Genomic DNA, 21,226 nt, shown 5'->3' on the forward strand with positions numbered 1-21,226 from the left:
TTTGTGCCAAAATTTAACCATACTCAGTGCCATGCGTGCAGCTGTTTGATTGGACGGGACGAGCGCGAGAAATCCACCGTGCAGGCTCGACGAGACGCATGCGAGCAGTCCACTGTGTAGGCTCGATGGGACGCGTGCGACCTGTCCACTTCATAGGCTCGACGAGACACGTGTGAGTAGCCAAGGCCGCGCATGCTCACTGGGAAGCGAGCTCTTTGACCTCCATCCACCAGTCGCCTGCCTCGCTCACCACTTATCAAGTAATGCTGGTCGCGCCGCTATTTAATACGCGGTTAATTAAAGCACCTGGACGGAGGGTGTTTGCTCGTGATCCCATGGCCCCGCTCAACATTAGCATTTGCTTTGTTCATGTTTTCAACTCGTATTCCGGATAATTGAAAATGCCACATAGGGAAACGGATAATACGATGACAAATAAAATGGCAACGGATAATACGATGAAAAAATTACAATGGCGCAAATAATAATTGTCTTACATATTCCGGATAATTTAAAATGCCACATGCGCAAAGCCCGGAAGACACGGGGGCAAGAGAAGCAGGAAATTGCAAACAACGATCTAGGTCACTACTGTCTCCACTCCTCGATGGATCACCGGGCGGCGAGATCCTCCAGCTCCTTCTTCAATTCATCACGACTTTGCTTGACAGCAGCCACGAATTCCTCCACCTCCTGCTCGCGCTCGATCCGGAGCTTGCTCAAGTCACCCATCAGTTCCTCGATGATTGTCGGTGTCAAAACCAGCAGATCTCGGGTAGGGGGTCCCGAACTGTGCGTCTAGGGTCGATGGTAACAGGAGACGGGGGACACGATGTTTACCCAGGTTCGGGCCCTCTCGACGGAGGTAATACCCTACTTCCTGCTTGATTGATCTTGATGAATATGAGGGTTACAAGAGTGGATCTACCACGAGATCGTAATGGCTAAACCCTAGAAGTCTAGCTTGTATGATTATGATTGCCTCTACGGACTAAGCCCTCCGGTTTATATAGACACCGGAGGGGACTAGGGTTGTACAAAGTCGGTTACAGAGAAAGGAATCTACATATTCGAACACCAAGCTTGCCATCCACGCATAGGAGAGTCCTATCCAGACACGGGAGAGAATCTTTTGTCTTGTATCTTCATGGCCCATCAGTCCGGCCCACGTCACATAGGCCGGACGCCCGAGGACCCCTTAATCCAGGACTCCCTCAGTAGCCCCTGAACCAAGCTTCAATGATGAGGTGTCCGGCGCGCAGATTGTCTTCGGCATTGCAAGGTGGGTTCCTTCTCCGATATCTTCAAAGCACCTGACCTGAAAAGCTGTATTCGGCGTCGTGATTTAATGTCACATTCATCGGCTTCTACGCCTTTATTACTGCTGCTTCCACGTGTCGAGCGAATACGAGAGGTCAGGGTATTCTTTTGCACATAACACCCCGGCCATGCAAGAAAGGCATCTATTTAAAGAGATTGGATCTCAGATCCCATTCCACATCAAGCGAAAAATCCTTGGAGCTTGCCAGGCGAAACCATTCCAACATGGCTAGCGTTCCCAGCTCTTCCTCCCGCCCCCACGGCTCCGAAAAAGGCGACTGGGAGAGATGCTCAGTATCCCACGATCAGCCGGTAAAGCTTCAAACGCAGGGATTCCTTCCCCCCGCGGATCTAGTCCCTATTCAGGTAGGATTGACCTCCTTCTCTGGCGAAGCCCTGGCGGAAAATTTCCCCAACCCAATTAGGGGGGAACGGGTGTGCTTCGTCTCCTACTTGTTGAGGGGCGTCGGATTTCCAATCCACCCATTCCTCCGAGGACTCCTAGAGTATTATGGCCTCTAGCTGCACAATCTCACACCAGCCTCAATCATGCATATCACGGGTTTCGTTGCTCTTTGCGAGCTATTCCTGGGCTGTGAGGCCCACTTTGATTTATGAAGAAAGCTATTCTGCCTCGTCCCTCACACCCAAGAGGGATCGGTATTCGAGGTGGGCGGCGCCGAAGTATGGCGCATAGCCGGGACCGGATACCTATCCGGCACACCGAAGAAGGCATCCGAAGAGTGGCCCTCAGAGTGGTTCTATATCGAGGACGTCGCTCTCCTCGACCCAATCCGCATGGGTCTTCCCGAATTTTCCAGTGCTCCATTGAAGAAACGCCACAGCTCGCGCCCTCGGAGTCTCGAGGAGGAGGATAATGCGGAAGTCTGGCATCTAATGGGCAAGATAAGGACACTCGCCCAGTCCGGACTAACAATAGTCGAGGTAATGGCCACTTCCATAGCGCGAGGGGTTCACCCGCTCCAATTTAGGGGGCTCCCAATGTGGCAGTACAATGGGGAAGATGACGCCTCACGCTGCGGACGAAAGGGTCTGGATTCCCTCACCGCCCTGGCTGCAATACTGGCTGATCTGTATATAGGGGGGAAAGAGGAGTTCTCTTGGCTTAAGCACTGAGAGGGATTTTCCATGTACAATCCTCCTAGTTGAGTGAGTTTTAATCCCACCACTTTAACCAATCCTCTCCCCGAGTCGCTTTTAATTGACACTAACCCGTCCATTTGTAACAGGAATGGCGAAAGGTCGTCGAGGGGATCTATAGCCCCACTCCACAGCCGGAGGACCATAACCGGGATCTTGACCCCGGATTCGAAGAGGATCCAGACATATTTGTAGAGCTTGAGGGGGGGAGTATTCTACTAGGCGAGCTACGATGGCACAGAAGTGGCCATCATGTCCGACTACCCCGACCTCCTTCCTGCCTCCCATGTAAGTAATCGGGAGACATCTCCTCCGAAAAGGTTTCCACATTCGGCCTCACCCACCGCACTGTCTCGTGCTCCAAAGTGGAGGCGCTCGGCGCGCCATGCTACACCAGAGGTGACTCGCAAGAGAGCGGCGCCCACGCCGGGAAAGCCTTCGAAGAGGAAGGCAAATGAAAACACAACTGAGCCTTCATCAAAGAGGTATGGATTTTTAAATACGCCCCTTGGTAGTCACATCAAACTGTGACATTGTCCGCTGTGTCTTATCAGGAAGAGCGTTTGTCGGACTATGTCCGGGGATACTGTCGGTCGCGCCTCCACTAGTCGGGTTCCGGACCCCGCCTTACGGACAGGGGCTGATACAGGAGTGACACCGGACTGTCTTCCTATAGAGGATTCGGATGACATATCCGTCACGAACTCTGAAGTGGAGAGCGCCATGAATCATCGGTGCTGGAGGCTGCTCTCCGCGACCCCGGCTTTACAAAAGAGGAATTCAATGCCTTCAGCTCGGCCGATGCATACATCCGAACTGCTCGGGATGGGCTTGCCAGAGCCACAGACCAGCATTTAAAAGATATGCGGGTAAGTACGCATTGTACGGGTTTGGTAATCATATACTAGTAGCCCCCGAGACTTGAAGCAGTTGATACAACTGATTTAAGCATCATTGTATAACCAGGTACTAACGGAGAAGAACAACCTGCTGTCTCAAGAGCTGGAAAAGTGCCGGACCCAGCTGGCTGCGGCAACTGCCGAACTGGAGAAATCCAAGGAGGCACCGCCTGGTAATGTTCCCCTCCACCAAGGAAAATATGAGCATATACCAGTAATATTAATACTATTGTATTTCTCATGGCAGGATCGTCAGATCAACTGACGGAGAAACTGAAAGTCGCGCAGGCAGGTGAACAAGAGGCTAAAAGGCAACTGGCCGCGGGCGAACGTGTGCTGACACGAGTCAGAGATGATAAAAACAAGCTGCAGGATTCCAACACCCTGCTAGGCGAAGAGCTAAAAGACGTACGAGCTCAACTGGCTGATGCCGTAAAGGAGAATAGGAGGCTACGAGGCGGCATATTCAGTATGCTTTTGAACTCCCTTTCGTATATTTCAGTGAAGTAATGATCTAACAGATTTATGTCTACACATATGCTGACTGGCCGTCCTGAAGAGGAAATGTCCGGCTCTCAAGGCGACCTGCTGCAAGAGCTGTCCCAACTGCACGAACGAGCTCGGCAAGCAATGCGGAGCATTGCTAAAGCTTTGTGGCCATCCGCCTCTCCTCCAGGAAGCACGGAGGAGCTTGCAAAGCTATTCCAAGGAGCTCGGCGGCGCTTCCGACTATGGAAGATATCGGCCTCCCGAGAAGGTGCACGAGAGGCCTGGGCCATGGTAAAAACACGGTACACCAAGATTAATCTGAATCATATGGCCCGGGTCGGACGGTTGGGGTCAGATGGAAAAGAAATTCCGGTTAGTCTGGTATATGACTAGGTAAAGATAGCCGCCAAGTATTCCCAACAGGATTGTAAGCTAGATAGCCTGTTAGATGGCATAGAGGAAGAAGTTTTTGAGTCCAAGTGACTTATGAACTTCAATTGACAAAATTTTCCCTAGCTGGATTGTAAAATGATTGTCATGGCAGACCTTTTCGCTTCGACCTCTGGACCTGAAGGCTCGGAGTGTTTCCGAATACTGTAACGGTAATATAGACCGGGGTATGCATGGAAACCAGGTGTAGGGGTCATAGTTGCTTGACAGGACAAGTTGTATCCCGCTAGCTATGTTATATTACATTTAATTGTAAGAAACATCTTCCAGGGAGAATAGTTCCGTTAAGGGTTCCTTTCCTTGGGTGAACATGCGTTAGTATGCATGTCCAAACTGCGATCGAAAAATCGCAGTTTCGTAACATCTGGGGGTTCATAATGTAGTGAATGTAAGACATCTTTAGTCCGCCGACCGAATATTCCCTTAAGAACGCTAGCTTTCGGCTTCACCCAGTCTGAGGTACACGTCCAGATGACCCGGGTGTAACAATCGCAGAGGTGCTCCCTTTATGCCCTAGCCGAACAAACGGGAACGTAGGGCATAAGCACAGGAGCCAGGCAACCCAGCTTGGCCAAAACTTAAGTCATAACGGTGCATATAATGGCGGAGAAAAGGTACATATGAGAAAGACACATATGTAGGGAGCTTGACGCTCGTAAAATAATTATAATAATAAGCTTCTGTAAGAGAAGCCCCCAGGTATTATGAGCATGTACATTTAAAGATGTGTACGTCATAGGTGCGTGGTTGAGCCGCACTGGAGCTTAAAGCTAGAGAAAAAGTTAAATAGAGGAGAAATGGAGACAAAGGGAGAAGGAAACAAACAAAGATTCCGGCTCTAGGCATTGAATCTTCAAAGTCTGGTGGCATTCCACGGGTTCGGCTCTAAGCGATTGTCTGATGCATCAAGCAGGCGGTACGTTCCTCCAGTGAGAACTTCATCTATAATGAAGGGACCATCCCACTTGGGCTTGAGTTTGTCCTTTTTCTTTTCTAGCAAGCGTAGAACGAGTCCACCAACATTATAAGTCTTGGCCCCCACCCGCACCTCTCTACTTTGATATCTGCGAGCCTATTGTTGATAGAATGCGGAACGGGCTTTTGCAACATCGCGCTCCTCCTCCAAGGCATCTAAACTGTCCTGCTGATCCAACTCGGCTTCTCTTAACGGAATAATGTCGCGGGGCAAAACGACCTCTGTGTCGTACACCATAAAGAATGGTGTGTATCCGGTGGTGCGATTGGGCGTGGTCCGCAGCCCCCAGAGTACGGAGTCGAGCTCCTCAATCCAGTGCTTGTCTGATTCTTTCAACGATCGCACTAGTCTAGGCTTAATGCCGCTCATAATAAGACCATTAGCTCGTTCGACCTGGTCATTTGTTTGTGGATGATATACCGAGGCATAATCGAGTTTAATGCCCAATTTAGCACACCAGGTCTTTACTTCATCGGCCGTGAAATTGGAGCCGTTATCGGTGATGATGTTGTGTGGGACACCATAACGGTGCACGACCCCGGATATAAGGTCGATCACCGGTCCGGCTTCGGTCATTTTCACTGGTTTGGCCTCTACCCACTTGGTGAATTTATCTACCATAACTAGTAGATATTTTTTCTTATGGCTTCCCCCTTTAAGGGGTCTGACCATATCAAGCCCCCAGACCGCAAAAGGCCAGGTAATGGGGATTGTTTGTAGAGTAGTAGGCGGCATATGGCTTTGATTGGCGTAGAGCTGGCAGCCGACACAGCGTTGGACCAGGTCCTGTGCATCTGCTCGGGCCGTAGGCAAAAAGAAACCTGTACGAAAAGCCTTGCTTACAAGGGCCCAAGCTGCAGCGTGATGACCGCCGAGGCCAACATGGATTTCAGCCAGGAGCTGCCGCCCCTCTTCTTCGGAGATACATCTTTGAAGGACTCCGGTAGCACTTTTCTTGTAGAGATCTCCATCATGGACCTCATAGGCTTTCGAATGCCGAACAATGCAGCGAGCCTCATTCTGGTCCTCGGGGAGCTCTCGCCTATTAAGGTAGGCCAAGAAGGGTTCAGTCCATGGGGCAATTACTGCCATTATCAGATGGGCCGATGGTGTTATTTCGGTGGCTGAGCCCCCGATGATATCGGTATTGTGTTCAGAATCCGGGGGTATAATCGGATCCGGACTAGTGTTGCCGCTCTCATCCAGCCACACCACGGATGGCTTGAAGAGCCTTTCTAGTAAGATGTTAGGCAGGACGGGGTCACGCTTGGCGCCCATGCGAGCAAGGACATCCGCTGCTTGATTGCTTTCTCGAGCCACATGATGAAACTCGAGTCCCTTAAACCGAGCTGATATTTTGAGTACAGCATTACGATAGGCCGCCATCTTCGGATCTTTGGTGTCGAAGTCTCCATTTGTTTGAGATATGGCAAGATTTGAGTCCCCGCGCACCTCCAAGTGTTGTATGCCCATGGAGGTAGCCATCCGAAGACCGTGCAATAAGGCCTCATATTCGGCTGCATTGTTGGAGTCTGTGTATAGTATTTGGAGTATGTACTAGACTGTGTCTCCAGTGGGGGATGTTAAAATGACGCCTGCTCCCAAACCGGCCAGCATTTTAGAGCCATCAAAGTACATGACCCAGTTGGAATATGTGCCGTACTCTTTGGGGAGTTCGGCCTCTATCCATTCGGTGACGAAATCGGCCAATACTTGGAATTTGATGGCCCGGCGTGGTTTGTATGCGATGTCAAATGGTAGGAGCTCAATGGCCCACTTAGCAATCCAGCCCTTAGCGTCGCGGTTGTTTATTATGTCATTGAGTGGCACTTCGGAAGCCACCGTGATAGAGCACTCTTGGAAGTAGTGTCGTAGCTTCCGGGATGCCATGAAGACCGCATATGCTATCTTTTGGTAATGAGGGTACCGGGATTTGCATGGTGTGAGGATGGTGGATACATAGTATACCGGTTTCTGAAGTGGGAATTTGTGTCCATCCTCCTCTCGCTCAACGACGAGCACCGCGCTCACCACCTGGTGAGTTGCAGATATGTATAATAACATTGGTTCACCGACGCTTGGCGCAACCAGGATTGGGTTGCTCGCTAAAAGAGCCTTTATTTCTTCCAGTCCAGCCGTTGCCGCATCCGTCCACTCGAAGTGGTCGGTGCATCAGAGAAGGCGATAAAGTGGCAATGCTTTTTCTCCTAATCTGGAGATAAAGCGGCTTAAAGCTGCCACACATCCGGCTAGTTTTTGGACCTGCTTAAGGTCTGTTGGTATAGCCAATTGCGACAAAGCCTGGATTTTGGCTGGATTTGCCTCAATTCCTCTATTGGAAACGATGAAGCCCAGCAGTTTTCCAGCGGGAACGCCGAAAACACACTTTTCCGGATTGATCTTGATGTCATATGTACAGAGGTTATCGAATGTGAGACGCAGGTCGTCTATTAGGGACTCGACGTGCCTAGTCTTGATGACTACGTCATCCACATATGCTTCAACTGTCTTGCCGATTTGTTTCTCCAGGCATGTTTGAATCATGCGTTGGTAGGTGGCGCCGGCATTTTTGAGCCCGAAGGGCATAGTATTGAAGCAAAAAGGTCCGTATGGGGTAATGAATGCCGTTGCGGCTTGATCGGACTCCTTCATTTTGATTTGATGGTATCCGGAGTATGCGTCGAGGAAACACAATGAGTCGTGCCCTGTGGTAGCATCGATAATCTGATCGATGCGGGGGAGGGGGGAAGGGATCCTTAGGGCAGGCCTTGTTGAGGTCTTTGAAATTGACACATAGGCGCTAGGAGTTATCCTTCTTTGGTACCATCACCAGGTTTGCTAGCCAGTCTGGATGTTTTATTTCCATGATGAATCCGGACTCAATTAACTTGGCTAGCTCCTCCCCCATAGTTTGTCGTTTGTGTTCGGAGAAGCGCCGTAGTGTTTGCTTGACCGACTTATATCCCTTCAGTATATTGAGGCTGTGTTTGGCCAACCTGCGTGGGATTCCTAGCATATCAGAGGGGTGCCAGGCGAATATGTCCCAGTTTTCGCGTAGGAACGCTCGTAATGCGGCGTCAACCGTTGGGTCCAGTTGTGCCCCGATAGAGGCTATCTTCTTGGGGTCCGTTGGGTGGACCTGAAATTTGACGATTTCGTCTGCTGGTTTGAAAGAGGTGGATTTGGGCCGCTTATCAAGGATTACATCGTCCCTGTCCACCGTGGAGCGTAATGCGGTTAACTCTTTGGCGGCGAGGGCCTCAGACAGTGCCTCGAGGGCCAGGGATGCGGTTTTGTTTTCGGCACAGAGGGCTATGTCCTGATCACTGGCGAGAGTGATAATACCGTTTGGCTCGGGCATCTTGAGCTTCATATACCCGTAGTGAGGTATGGCTTGAAAGCGTGTGAACGCGTCTCGCCCCAACAGGGCATGATATCCATTGTTGAAAGGAGCCACTTGGAAGGTTATTTCTTCAGACCGGTAGTTCTCCGGTGTGCCGAATACCACGTCAAGTGTGATTTTCCCGGCGCAACGCGCCTCCCGACTGGGAATGATTCCTCGGAAGGTCGTATTACTCTGCTCGATGCGGCTACTGTCTATTTCCATTTTATTGAGTGTGTCCTCATAGATGAGGTTTAGCCCGCTGCCGCCGTCCATGAGCAGTTTAGTGAGCCGAAAGCCATCCACAATTGGATTGAGGACCAAGGCGGCTGGTGCCCGGACTGACCGGATTCTTGGTTCGTCACTGGCATTGAAAGTTATAGCCGTGTCGTTCCAGGAGTTTATTGCTGTGACTTGGCAGACTTCGGCGAGGTCACGGAGTGCCCTCTTGCGCCGATTGTTTGAAGCGAAAGTCTCGAAGACCGTTAGTACTCTGAGTTCGCCGTGCTCGGGGGTGTCTTTGGTGAGGATATCCTCGCCGCTCTTGGCCACTTGCCGAGTATCCAACATGCTCTGAGGTTGTGGGTTGATTCGGTGTCCGGCGTCGTGTGTATTTTGCATGGCTTATCGAGTCAGGCCTCCAGAACGGTTCCACGTCCCGTAACAGGCTTTGTTTTCTTCAATATGGGGCCGGGTGCCGTGCGAGGGTGTGCCCTTTTTGCCCGCCTGAGGGGTTGAGCGGAAACCGGGGGTTCCCAGCGAGCTGTCTGAGTTTTCCAGGCGCTTTCCATTGCGCAGTACTTCTGTACTATAGTTGCCAAGTCAGCGAAGTGTGATACCAACGGCGGTTGATGGCGTTGAGGATTCCTTCATCTGTGCAATTATTGCAGAATACTAAAATCGCGTCCTCGTCGCGGCAATCTTTAATCTTGTCTTTGACAAGGAGGAACCTGGCCCAAAAGTGATGGACTATTTCCTGAGACTGTTGTCGTATGCACGTGAGGTAGCATATATCCGGACGACTGGAATTACTTGGCGAATATTTCTTGTGGTGGGTGGGTGGCTTTAAATCCGAGCCCCGACCCAGTTTGGAGTCCGGAGTTTGAAGAATTTCCGAGCTTAGTAGTTCGGGCTCCGGGATGTCAACTGATTTTTTAAGCCCAACGTCCGGCTCTAGGTTCGGAGGGCTGAGAGTGTCGTTCCGCAGACAGGTATCCGGCTGTTCGAGCTCGGATATCCGAACATAGTTCGTCTTAAACATAGAGGAAGAGTCGTTGTTTTGCTCCTCTATGACCGCTATCTGATGGGTGATCGGCGGAGATTTAATTTCTCTCTGATCGGGTTTAAGCCCAATCTGATCATAGTCTGTAGCGACCCCCATAGCGGCGATGCGATCCAGGAGTTCGCTTAAAGATGATAACTCTGTCGGATCCATCCATTTGGAGTATTCGGAGTCAACACGGAGGCGATTTTCAATGACCTGAGAGGTCACCGTCGGCTTAACGGCCGAACGGGCGATCATGGTAAAGTCGCCTAACCGGAGGGTTTGGCCTGAGGCCAGGGCTCCTCCAGAGGTGATGCTTTCCTTGATGACAAGGCGAGCCATCGATCCTGTCTTCGACGTCACAGCGGAACTCTCAATGAAAGCACCAATGTCGGTGTCAAAACCGGCAGATCTCGGGTAGGGGGTCCCGAACTGTGCGTCTAGGGTCGATGGTAACAGGAGACGGGGGACAAGATGTTTACCCAGGTTCGGGCCCTCTCGACGGAGGTAATACCCTACTTCCTGCTTGATTGATCTTGATGAATATGAGGGTTACAAGAGTGGATCTACCATGAGATCGTAATGGCTAAACCCTAGAAGTCTAGCCTGTATGATTATGATTGCCTCTCCGGTTTATATAGACACCGGAGGGGACTAGGGTTGTACAAAGTCGTTTACAGAGAAAGGAATCTACATATCCGAACGCCAAGCTTGCCATCCACGCAAAGGAGAGTCCTATCTGGACACGGGAGAGAGTCTTCTGTCTTGTATCTTCATGGCCCATCAGTCCGGCCCACGTCACATAGGCCGGACGCCCGAGGACCCCTTTATCCAGGACTCCCTCAACGACTGCTTTCAATGTCATCCCCAAGGCATTGCTCTTCTCATGCAGCTTCTTTCATCCGGCGGCCTCCTCCTCCGTCTCGGCGAGCGCCTTGAGGAGCTTTGCATTGTCACCCATGAGTTGCTCGACAAGGCCGGTCGCCTTCTCAACCGAGGCATCGCTAATATCGAGCAGCTTCATCAAGCCGTCGACCAGCTCCTGCTGCTTAATTAGGCCAGCGAGAATGTCGTCGTCGCTGGCCAAGGACTTCAGCACCGCCAGCTCGTCGCGATTGCCGACGCGGTGAGTACGCTTGTGAGAGCCCTCGAGTGCCAGTGAGAGCTCGTTCTAGGGCTCCGCGGCGCGCCAGGACATCTTTGTTGCGGCTGCCGCATAGCGGCGGGACCTCTCTAGTGCTTTCGCGGCCTTGGTCTTTGCTCTTTGGTTATATGTCGACGCGAAACTCCTCCTACCGGTCATGGCGGAATGACTTGACAGGAAAGACCTGTTTTGTGGGTGATGAGCAGAGGAAATGTGAAGTAATTTCCAAGTGGGTAGTTTTTATAGCCTGGTGCTAAGTGTGAACACATTTAGGTTTCATCGATGTGAACAAATTTGCAATTACTTATTGCATGGTAATCTGGAATGTGACAAGAAACAAGGTCAAAAATTATTGATGGTTCTGGGCTTGAAGCCCGAAACACACCTTCATATGGCTGCCCATTTTTGTTGTTCTGGCTTATTGCAAATAGTTCTTATGGATCAACCATATGCCATGCATCGCACACGCATCGGAAGCCCGAAACGGTTCCTGGATGGCGTATGTGGGCCCGCGTTCTCAGATGTGTACGTGTCTGCCCACTATCACACATGGTCCAGATATCACCATTGTGTCCGATGGATGCGCCGTCGCGCCTCCCACATTGTGCCAGAAGGTTGACCAGAATTGCAATTTGCAAGTGTGGTTGCTTGCTGTTGAGGCGGCCACGACGCGCTCTTCTTGCGTCCGCCCGCGCGTTTTGCTCACCATTGAGGCGGCCGCGGCACGCTCCACTCGGGCGTCCCTGCGCGCGCTCTCCTCGCCGTTGAGGCAAATTTATAATGGCAAGGTTAATAATTGTCTTACATACTCAGGATAATTTAAAATGCCACATGCGGCAACGCCCAAAACACTCACGACCTACACATGCTTAGTGACTTAAAATGTCGATATGCGACATTTGCATACAATTATAATAAAATATAGGCTAAAAGGTTGAGCTGGCAGCCTTCCAACGATGGTCTTCTCGGACTCCATGATCAGCATAACACCCTGCGGCCGTTCATTCGAAGTGTCCCGACCAGCGGCCATGGTACCCGTCTCCGCCTATGGAGCTGCTGGCGCTGGGACGCTCTTGGGGCTGTTGGGCCTCTTCCAGTAGAGCTTGACAGCGTGCAATCACGTGCATGACATGCCTGCGGAACCGCTCCATTTCCATATCTCCGCCCTGGTAGCAAATTCCGTCCATCACCTGCATCCTCAAGATACCACGTTGGCGATGTTCTACTTCGTCGGTGACGTCAACTCCGCCAAGGGTGCGCTCGAGCCTGGCCACCACATCGTCGGGATCGAGGTTGGCACGGTCATCACCGACAATGGTGAAGCTGCATACTGGCTGTCTCATAACTGAATTGCAGAGGTCTTGTGCCCATTCCTGGCGGGGCATCAGGCTCTCGATGAGCACCGTTGACGGCGGCTCTTCGGGTGGGTCGCCAATCATGCCGCTTAGCAGCTTTGGATCTTTTGCACGATAAGTGGCAAAATTCTCATCACACTTCCTCTGCAATATGTCCATTGTGCTCCCAAGCACTGTCACGGCAATATCGCTGCCGATGGGCCATGGTGCCTGCACCGATCGATGAAGCTCTTGCTCCCCGACCTGCTCCGGCTCGTTCTCCTCGCCGAAGATGTAACACGGGTAGGGGTCAACGTCGAAGCTTTGGTCGTTGCCTGGCATGCTTGGAATAACTAATGGTAGATGAAAGAACATGTGGTGCCCCCATGTTTGGTTTTGGTAATTAATGACAATCTCTATGGACTAATGGTTGCCTTGAGTTATATTTGAAGGATTTGTCCATTGGCATTTCTTGAAGTCCATGTGTTGGTTTCAAGGAGTTTATGAGTTGACAAAGGTGCTATTAAGGAATTATTCTAAGATTGGTCATGTGAGTGTTGAGCTTATTGCAAGCATGTCTTGAAGACGAAGATTGTGTGATCATTCATGTTTACCTTCAAGACATCATCCAAATGAAGAGAGTTGGAAATATTCAAGGTTGATCAAGACTAAGTCAAGAGTGAATCAAGTTGATCAACTCACAAAGCGTAGAAGATGTACCGAGAGGGATCAAGTGATCCCATGGTATGGTAAGCATTGTCCATTGCACTTTGTGTACTAACCCATGGTCTATGTGAGAATTCTATGTGGGGTTAGGTACGTGTTCATGGGCTTGCGTCAAGAGGAAGATATCACTCAACCCATGGAGAGGATGACATCAAATGGTGATCGTCATCACGATTGTCGTGTGCAAGTTCAAGTGGAGCATCACGAAGAGATCAAGTGCTTGAAGCTTGACATCCGTTGTGGTGTCAATGGACTTGTGAAGATGTGCCGAAGAGTGGCTCACCCATAGTGGAGTATGGGGGAGCAATCATCTAGTCTTCATCGAGTCAATGCAATCAAGAAAGGTGGTCCAACTTGAGGGAGTCAAGATCGTCATCATCTAGCTCAAGTGGACCATGTGCAAGGCAAAGGTTAGCCCTTGATAGGTTTTCTATTTTACCGGTCTCATGGTGGTAGTTGGGAGACCGGGTTATAGGATCGATTGTCGTACTATCAAGGGGGGCTCTCGATGAGTAGCTTGATCGTATCATTCATAGAGAGCTCAAACCATTTCATCCTTACATCATCTCTCTTGGTTCTTGGTTGGTTATCTTTGTGAGTCTTAGAGCTTTTAGTCATCTTGATGACAAGCTCGAGTTCATCAAAAACCGATTTCATATGCATCTTCTTTTGTGTTTTCGGTGTTGGAGTTTTTAACAGTCTTATTTGAGAAAGGGTTCTCACCATTTTACTTTGGGTATTTTATAAATTGCTATTTCTTGATATTTCTATCAAGATTATGTTTTCTCTTGTCCTTAGCTTTCCAACAAACTTGATTTCGTCAAATTCGGAGCTCGTATGCGAAAGTTATGGTTGTTTTGTTCTTAGCTGTTTTTCATAGAGAGGTTGTACCGCCCCATAGAGAGCTTGTACCGGTTGAGCGGTTGTACCGGTGTTTGGAGCGGTTGTACCGCTCCAAAATTGGTCCAAAGGTTGTACCGGCCATGTGCCGCTCTACCACCAGACTAGTTTCTATTTTGGAGCGGTTCTTGGGCGGTTGTTGACCGGTTGTACCGGTTTAACCGGTACTACCGGTTCCCCGGGCTATTGTACCGCTTATGGCTTTTCCTACAGGTTGGTTTTTCCTCTGCTTTGACCAGTTGTACCGGTTCGTGCACCGGTTGTACCGGTCCTACCGTTTTCTGCACATAACGGGCAGATTCGTGGGGACCTATTAAAGGGGGTCTTCTTCCCCTTTGGACCCAATCCTTTGAGCTCGTGTTCTTCCCCCATTGTTGACCTTCTTCGAGCTTGCTAAATCTCAATCCCTCCATGGATTCTTGCTAGTTTTTGAGGGAAAAGAGAGAGGAGATCTAGATCCACATTTCCACCAATCACTTTCTCCTCTATGTGAGGGGAACCCCTTGGATCTAGATCTTGGAGTTCTTGGTGTTCTCCTTCTTGTTCTTCCTCTCATTTTCCTCCCTAGCATTAGTTGCTTTGGTGGGATTTGGGAGAGAACGACTTGGGCACTCTGTGTGCCCTTGCCATTGCATTTGGTGCATCGGTTTGAGTTCTCCACGGTGATACGTGGAAGTTACAAGTTGAGAAGCTTATTACTCTTGGGTGCTTGGTGCCCTTGAGCTTGTTCCTCTTGGGTGCTTGGGCGCCCTAGACGGTTGGTGGTGTTCGGAGCTCAATCATTGTGGTGTAAAGCTCCGGGCAAGCGTCGGGGTCTCCAATTAGGTTGTGGAGATCGCCCCGAGCAATTTGACGGGTACCGGTGACCGCCCCCAAGGATGCCAAAGTGTACGGGTTCGGTGACCGCCCCCAAGGGTTGCCATTTGTACGGGTTCGGTGACCGCCCTCAAGGGTCCCTTAGTGGAATCACGGCATCTTGCATTGTGCGAGGGCGTGAGGAGATTACAGTGGCCCTAGTGGCTTCTTGGGGAGCATTGTGCCTCCACACCGCTCCAAACGGAGATTAGCATCCGCAAGGGTGTGAACTTCGGGATACATCGTCGTCTCCGCGTGCCTCAGTTATCTCTTACCCGAGCCCTTTACTTATGCACTTTACTTTGTGATAGCCATATTGTTTCTTGTCATATATCTTGCTATCACTTAGTTGTTTATCTTGCTTAGCATGAGTTGTTGGTGCACATAAGTGAGCCTAGTTGTTGTAGGTTTTGTGCTTGACAAATTAACCGCTAGGTTTATTCCGCATTTGTTCAAGCCTAAACCGTAATTATTTTAAAGCGCCTATTCACCCCCCCTCTAGGAGACATCCACGATCTTTCAATTGATATCAGAGCCTCGTCTCTCTTTGTTAGGCTTAACCGCCTAGAGAGTAATGATGTCGACTAGGGGATTAGGATTCTCTGACACTCTTAGTTTCGATGGCACAAATTTTGATGTTTGGGTAATTCGCATGTTTAATCTCTTTAGGGTCATGGACCCAAATTTAGAGCGAATTGTAGGTATGGGTTTTTCTCCTCCAAAGGATCCCCAAAGATTATCTTTAGAGGATGAGATAAACTCTTATTTCAATGCTCAAGCTTCTAATGTGCTTTTCGATGCTTTGAGCAATGTAGTTATATTTCAACTCATGCCGTTCCGGGATGCTCATGAGTTGTGGACAAAGCTTCAAGATAAATATGGTGTGTCCAAGATTTGTGGGGATGATTGTCCTCCCTCCACCTCCGGTCGTGTTGCCTTCTCAACTTCTTCTACTTCACCTACATGTGGTTTGCCACAAGGTAACGACATGGTGAGTAGTGGTGTTCATTGCAATGATGATAGTGTGCTTATCGTTGATGATTCCTCATCACTATCCTGTTGCAATGCTCCATCTTTGGACTTTAACACTACGTGCACCTTACATGTTTCTCATGCTTGTGTTGATAGTCCGTGCATATCATGTAGAATTTTCTTGATTAAATCTCATGATGATATGCTTGCTATATCTTGTTGCCATGATAAAAATGCATGTATTTCCTCGAGTTGTTGTGCGAACAATGTAGAGGAAACCCAACACTCCATGGAACAAGATGTGGTCTTGAATTGTGCTTCAAGGGATCCTACATCATCATCTATTGCATTTTGCCTTATGGCCAAGGCTTCAAAGGTATCTCCCACTTTGAATCCCAATATATCTTGTGATGATATTGATGATGGAAAGAATGATGATGATGTCGATTATGATGAAGAGAATGATGATGTTGCCTCCTTAAAAATTAAGGGGGAAATGATTTTTAAAGCTCTTCATAAGAATAAAATTGCTCGTTCCAACTTCATAGAAATCATGTCTATTGCTATTGAGGGCAAGAAATATATAGAGGAGTTGGAATCTCATCTAAAGGAGCTTGAGGTCACCATTGAAAAAATGGAAGGTCATGAGCGTGATTACGCTAATGAGATTGCGGACCTCTCTCAAGCTCTTGAACTTGAACAAACCACCAAGGAATCTCTTGAGGAGACTTTTGCTCTAGAATTATCTAGAGTGAAGGAATCTCGTGATAGAGCTCCTGAGGTGGCCAATGATTTTGAAACTAAAAATGAGAAGCTTGAAGTTGCGCATGCTAAACTTCTTGAGGACTTTGGGCACCTCGAAATGTTGGGGAATGTAGTAATTTCAAAAAAATCCTACGCACACGCAAAATCATGGTGATGCATAGCAACGAGAGGGGAGAGTGTTGTCCACGTACCCTCGTAGACCGAAAGCGGAAGTGTTAGCACAACGCGGTTGATGTAGTCGTACGTCTTCACGATCCGATCAATCCAAGTACCGAACGTACGGCACCTTCGAGTTCAGCACACGTTCAGCTCGATGATGTCCCGCGAACTCCGATCCAGCAGAGCTTCATGAGAGAGTTCCGTCAGCACGACGGCGTGATGATGGTGATGATGTTGCTACCGATGCAGGGCTTGGTCTAAGCACCGTTATGATATGACCGAGGTGGAATATGGTGGGGGGGCACCGCACACGGCTGGAATAGATCAACAGATCAACTTGTGTCTAGAGGTGCCCCCCTGCCCCCGGCGCGCCAGGAGGAGGAGTCCTCCTCCTAGTAGGAGTAGGACTCCCCTCTTTCCTACTCCTACTAGGAGGGGGAAAGGAAGGGGGAGAGGGAGAAGGAAAGGGGGGCGCCGCCCCCCTCTCCTAGTCCAATTCGGACCAGAGCGGGAGAGGCGCGCGACCTGCCCTAGGCCAGCCCTCTCTCTCTCCACTAGGGCCCATAAGGCCCACTATTTCTCCCGGGGGGTTCCGGTAACCCTCTGGCACTCCGATTTTCTCCGAAACCACCCGGAACGCTTCCGGTGTCCGAATATAGTCGTCCAATATATCGATCTTTATGTCTCGACCATTTCGAGACTCCTCGTCATGTCCGTGATCATATCCGGGACTCCGAACTACCTTCCGGTACATCAAAACACATAAACTCATAATACCGATCGTCACCGAACTTTAAGCGTGCAGACCCTACGGGTTCGAGAACTATGTAGACATGAACGAGACACGTCTCCGGTCAATAACCAATAGCAGAACCTGGATGCTCATATTGGATCCCACATATTCTACGAAGATCTTTATCGGTCAAACTGCATAACAACATATGTTGTTCCCTTTGTCATCGGTATGTTACTTGCCCGAGATTCGATCGTCGGTATCTCAATACCTAGTTCAATCTCGTTACCGGCAAGTCTCTTTACTCGTTACGTAATGCATCATTCCGCAACTAACTTATTAGTCACATTGCTTGCAAGGCTTATAGTGATGTGCATTACCGAGAGGGCCCAGAGATACCTCTTTGACAATCGGAGTGACAAATCCTAATCTCAAAATACGCCAACTCAACAAGTACCTTCGAAGACACCTGTAGAGCACCTTTATAATCACCCAGTTATGTTGTGACGTTTGGTAGCACACAAAGTGTTCCTCCGATAAACGGGAGTTGCATAATCTCATAGTCATAGGAACATGTATAAGTCATGAAGAAAGCAATAGCAACATACTAAACGATCAAGTGCTAAGCTAACGGAATGGGTCAAGTCAAACACATCATTCTCCTAATGATGTGATCCCATTAATCAAATGACAACTCATGTCTATGGCTAGGAAACTCAACCATCTTTGATCAACGAGCTAGTCAAGTAGAGGCATACTAGTGACACTATGTTTGTCTATGTATTCACACATGTATTATGTTTCCGGTTAATACAATTCTAGCATGAATAATAAACATTATCATGATATGAGGAAATAAATAATAACTTTATGATTGCCTCTAGGGCATATTTCCTTCAGTCTCCCACTTGCACTAGAGTCAATAATCTAGATTACACAGTAATGATTCTAACACCCATGGAGTCTTGGTGTTGATCATGTTTTGCTCGTGGAAGAGGCTTAGTCAACGGTCTGCAACATTCAGATCCGTATGTATCTTGCAAATCTCTATGTCTCCCACCTGGACTAAATCCCGGATGGAATTGAAGTGTCTCTTGATGTGCTTGGTTCCCTTGTGAAATCTGGATTCCTTTGCCAAGGCAATTGCACCAGTATTGTCACAAAAGATTTTCAATGGACCCGATGCACTAGGTATGACACCTAGATCGGATATGAACTCCTTCATCCAGACTCCTTCATTTGTTGCTTTTGAAGCATCTATGTACTCCGCTTCACACGTAGATCCCGCCACGACGCTTTGTTTAGAACTGCACCAACTAACAGCTCCACCGTTCAATGTAAACACGTATCCGGTTTGTGATTTAGAATCGTCCGGATCAGTGTCAAAGCTTGCATCGACGTAACCATTTACGACTAGCTCTTTGTCACCTCCATAAACGAGAAGCATATCCTTAGTCCTTTTCAGGTATTTCAGGATGTTCTTGACCGTTGTCCAGTGATCCACTCCTGGATTACTTTGGTACCTCCCTGCTAGGCTAATAGCAAGACACACATCAGGTCTGGTACACAGCATTGCATACATGATAGAGCCCATGGCTGAAGCATAGGGAACATCTTTCATTTTCTCTCTATCTTCTGCAGTGGTCGGGCATTGAGTCTGACTCAACTTCACACCTTGTAACACAGGCAAGAACCCTTTCTTTGCTTGATCCATTTTGAACTTCTTCAAAACTTTGTCAAGGTATGTGCTTTGTGAAAGTCCTATCAAGCGTCTTGATCTATCTCTATAGATCTTGATGCCTAATATGTAAGCATCTTCACCGAGGTCTTTCATTGAAAACGCTTATTCAAGTATCCTTTTATGCTATCCAGAAATTCTATATCATTTCCAATCAGCAATATGTCATCCACATATAATATCAGAAATGCTACAGAGCTCCCACTCACTTTCTTGTAAATACAGGCTTCTGCAAAAGTCTGTATAAAACCATATGCTTTGATCACACTATCAAAACATTTATTCCAATTCCGAGAGGCTTGCACCAGTCCATAAATGGATCGCTGGAGCTTGCACACTTTGTTAGCTCCCTTTGGATCAATAAAACCTTCCGGTTGCATCATATACAACTCTTCTTCCAGAAATCCATTCAGGAATGCAGTTTTGACATCCATTTGCCAAATTTCGTAATCATAAAATGCGGCAATTGCTAACATGATTCGGACAGACTTAAGCATCGCTACGGGTGAGAAAGTCTCATCGTAGTCAACTCCTTGAACTTGTCGAAAACCTTTCGCAACAAGTCAAGCTTTGTAGACAGTAACATTACCGTCAGCGTCAGTCTTCTTCTTGAAGATCCATTTATTCTCTATGGCTTGCCGATCATCGGTCAAGTCAACCAAAGTCCACACTTTGTTCTCATACATGGATCCCATCTCAGATTTCATGGCCTCAAGCCATTTTGCGGAATCTGGGCTCACCATCGCTTCTTCATAGTACGTAGGTTCGCCTTGGTCAAGTAACATGACCTCCAGAATAGGATTACCATACCACTCTGGTGCGGATCTTACTCTGGTTGACCTACGAGGTTCGGTACTAACTTGATCTGAAGTTTCATGATCAATATCATTAGCTTCCTCACTAATTGGTGTAGGTGTTGGGGAACGTAGTAATTTCAAAAAAATTCCTACGCACACGCAAGATCATGGTGATGCATAGCAACGAGAGGGGAGAGTGTTGTCCACGTACCCTCATAGACCGAAAGCGGAAGCGTTATCACAACGCGGTTGACGTAGTCGTATATCTTCACGATCCGACCGATCAAGTACCGAACGCACGGCACCTCCGAGTTCAGCACACGTTCAGCTCGATGACGTCCCACGAACTCCGATCCAGCCGAGTGTTGAGGGAGAGTTTCGTCAGCACGACGGCGTGGTGACGATGATGATGTTCTACCGACGCAGGGCTTCGCCTAAGCTCCGCAACGATATTATCGAGGTGTAATATGGTGGAGGAGGGCACCGCACACGGCTAAAATATCGTATATCAATTGTGTGTCTAGAGGTGCCCCCTGCCCCCGTATATAAAGGAGCAAGGGGGAGGCCGGCTGCCCTTGGGGCGCGCCAAGGAGAGGGGGGAGTCCTCCTCCTAGTAGGAGTAGGACTCCCCTTTCCTAGTCCAACTAGGAAGAGAGAGGGGGAAGGAAACAGAGGGAGAGGGAGAGGGAAAGAGGGGCTGCGCCCCCCTCCCCTAGTCCAATTCGGACTCCTCATGGGAGGGGGCGCGCCACCTCCTGGCTGCTGCCCTCTCTCTCCCCTCAGGCCCACTAAGGCCCAATACTTCCCCGGGGGGTTCCGGTAACCCCTCCGGCACTCCGGTTTTATCCGAAACTTCTCCGGAACACTTCCGGTGTCCGAATATAGTCGTCCAATATATCAATCTTTATGTCTCGACCATTTCGAGACTCCTCGTCATGTCCGTGATCACATCCGGGACTCCGAACAACCTTCGGTACATCAAAACATATAAACTCATAATATAACAATCATCGTAACGTTAAGCGTGCGGACCCTACGGGTTCGAGAACTATGTAGACATGACCGAGACACCTCTCCGGTCAATAACCAATAGCGGAACCTGGATGCTCATATTGGTTCCTACATATTCTACGAAGATCTTTATCGGTCAGACCGCATAACA

This window comes from Aegilops tauschii, chromosome 4 (genome assembly GCF_002575655.3).
Source record: "Aegilops tauschii subsp. strangulata cultivar AL8/78 chromosome 4, Aet v6.0, whole genome shotgun sequence".
NCBI lineage: Eukaryota > Viridiplantae > Streptophyta > Magnoliopsida > Poales > Poaceae > Aegilops > Aegilops tauschii.